This window comes from Camellia sinensis, chromosome 5, assembly GCF_055761805.1.
Source record: "Camellia sinensis isolate YWXY chromosome 5, ASM5576180v1, whole genome shotgun sequence".
Lineage (NCBI taxonomy): Eukaryota > Viridiplantae > Streptophyta > Magnoliopsida > Ericales > Theaceae > Camellia > Camellia sinensis.
The window spans coordinates 97,129,591-97,132,819 of NC_138965.1; the positions used below are offsets into that span (position 1 = coordinate 97,129,591).

Sequence of the window (3,229 nt, forward strand, 5' to 3'; positions counted from 1 at the left end):
TAAGAAGATTTATTTAAGTGGTGATTGTACCAAGAGGAATTTTTTTTTTAGATCGGATTTCTTTTAGAGGTGATGGTAAAAAAGAAATTTAAACATACCATAAATGTGCGTAATTTCCTAGTCCCAAATTGTACCTTAAAATTTCAACTTATAAGAGCACAAGTAAGCACTCGTCTGTGGTCTTACTTTTGAGTTGGATCCCCTCCTTGCAACTCCTCCTTACAACCCTCCTTGCAACGGCTGAAACCAGCTATTACACCATCCAACGGCTGATTTCAATTTCTTTAACAGCTAATCTCAGCCGTTGAATGTTACAACAGCTGATCTCAGCTGTTGCAATGAGGATTGCAAGAAAGGAATCTGGACTCCTTACTTTTGACCTTTAGACACCCAAACCTGACTTCTCAATTTTAAGATACTCAACAAAACCAGCAACATATTCATCATGAAGCTTTCGATCTCCAAAAATTTCAGCAGCTTTTTTTACCTGAGCTCTCATTTCGTCTCCTTCCTCAAAAATCATAGCTTTTCTCAGACACCGAGCTATGTCGTTCCTGTTAAACAACCCATCGTCACCTTTCTTCACTTCAATTGCCAAGCCTTTCTCCACCAACAACCTTGCATTCAATGGCTGATCAAAGATCTGTGGCAAAACAACCATACAATGCCCGAATTGCAATGTTTCAATCACCGAACCCCATCCGGCGTGAAACAACGAGCCTCCTATTGATGGGTGAGCCAGAATCTCGATCTGCGGTGCCCATCCAATGCAGACTTTGCCTCTGCCGAAGATACGGCGATTGAAATTCGGCGGGACAGCGTCGAGATCGTTGAAAACCCAACTGGGTTTTCTCATAGCCCACAAAAATGGCAATTCCGATGACTCTAGCCCTGAAGCTATCTCGTAGGTCTGGTCTCTCATGAGTTTACACTCGTTTCTGAACCCAATGAACACCACTGATTTGGGTTTCTGTTCCTCGAGCCATTCGAAGATCTTACTCCACGTGCCGTCATCAGCGGCGGCGATTCATGTTTTGTCGGGTTTTGCAGGCAGAAGTAACCCCACTGGAATCGCAGGTTTACCGATAATTTTCGCAAACAAATCTAAGTACTCTCCTTCGAACTCTCTGCAACTACGTATCGCCATAGCTCGACACCCTCCAAGCATAGTTCTAAATATCGGCCGATACAGTACGTACCGGCCGATTCGTATCGAAAAAATGAACTGTCGATTCGGATATGGGCCGATATACTGGTGAGAATGAAATTCGCAGCTGTATCGTCCGATTCCCGTTACGTATAGGCCTGAATCCGATACATGGAGCGATACCATTTCGATACAGATTTGCCATCGCCGGTTCAGATGAAATTGGAGTAGAGAACCACCTGTCCGAAACCAGACCAAACAGAGCACAACAAGATTGAAGCCATGGAGTTGTAATCTATACCTCTCTTGTCAACACGCATCAATATTTCTTCAATATTCCTGAGTTGCTGTTTGTTTCTTTTTCTTCTACTTGGATTCTATGCAAGCTTCTTCTATGCTCTGTTTTGTTTCTTTTATGCTCTATTTTTTTATTTATTTTTTTATTTCCTAATGTTTGTGGTTATATTTATATTATGGTATGGAAGAATGAAATGGATAAGAAGAGATAGGCACTCTCAGGTACATGAAGGTGATTGTTTTTATGGTGGATTTGTTGTGCATTTTGGAAGTATTTCATTTCATTGTTGAAAATAAAAAAAATATTTTCACATCAATTTTTTTATTAAAATTTTTTTTTTGGGTGAATAAAAAAGTTTTTTTATTAAAAATTTAACATATCATTTACTTGAAAATGAGTCAAAAGTGTTCTTACATGTCAAAAGAGTTTTAAAATGCATAAAATTGAGTTTTAGAGGGATTGTCAATAATTTTTAAAATTTCGTGGCCGCGACACCTGATTCCCAATACGTACCGGTCGATACTACCGATACCGATACTCCGCGATCGATACCGTTACGTTACCCGATACCGCGATTTAGAACTATGCCTCCAAATGATTTAACGAGTCGTTCAGCATCTGTAATGCCGGAGGCATTTCTTGTGTTGAACCCAGCAAAAAAGCCGATTGCTTCGTAAAGACGAAATGCTACCGATGACCGGAAACTTACCCAAGACGGTGGCGACGTCAGATCCTCCGGCGACGACCTCACTCTTTTCCGAGCATCACCGACTAAATATTCCGGTGGTCCGACAAAAACATGGGCGGCGGCAGTGAAGGGGAAGAAGATAACAACGGGGACATGACACTCCTCAGCGACATCAACTGTCCAGGAACAGATGGCGTCGGTCACGATCCAGTCCGGAGACTTTTCAGCGACGAATTGCTTGAAGGGTTGTTTGAGGAGATCAAATGCAGCCTTCAAATGCCCCATTTTGTCCGCCGTAATGTCGATAGTGGCCTCTGCACCTTCCGGCAAGAGGTTCGAGCCAAGCGACGGCAAAGGAATCTGAACAAAGGTGACGAGTGATAATAATTCAGGAGGGAGTTGAGGGAGTCTCTAGATGTTTCTTGGGGTTGAAACGTAGGAGACGCGAATACCGGCTTTGGATAAGACGAGGGAGAGCTCGTAGAATGGCATCATGTGGCCGAATGCAATAAACGGAACAAGGACGACATAAGTCTCTGTCTCCATTTTTCCCGGAGAAAAGAGAGATATTTATTGAACTTGTGAAAGTTTTGCCTAGAAAAAGAAAAACGAAGCAATACTAGTAAAAAAATCATTAGATATAGGCACATCATCAGGGAATGCAAACATCTGTTACATGACCTCCACTTAAATATTGGCACAGCAAACATGTGTTGCATGACCTCCATTTAAATATTGGCACAGCAAACATGTGCCTTCGTATTCTTTTCACTATATTGCATAATCATCATTTTGTGGCTTATTTTAAAAAATAAAATATAATTTATTTGTGTGTGTGATAATATATTTTTATTATTAAAATTTAGAAGATCAACGATTGAGATAGAATTTGTTTATGAAATAGTAGATTATGAATATGAAAGATAATTGTGTCCTTCCTCAAGATCCACCTTCATTATATGAGATCCACCTTCGTGATATTCAACTGTTAATTTTATATGGTGCTTTGGCCATGTTTGTTTATCGGTGTGGGAGGGGGATTGGATCTCTATGGTTGTGAGTTTCACCCACTGTTTGTTTGGCGGTATTTTGAGAG

General features: G+C 40.8%; 1 pseudogene; it reads right to left on the reverse strand.

Moving 5' to 3' along the window:
• Positions 1-350: 350 nt before the first annotated feature.
• LOC114314669 (UDP-glycosyltransferase 91C1-like) lies at positions 351-2,721 on the reverse strand (annotated as a pseudogene).
• Between the last annotated feature and the right edge of the window lie 508 nt (positions 2,722-3,229).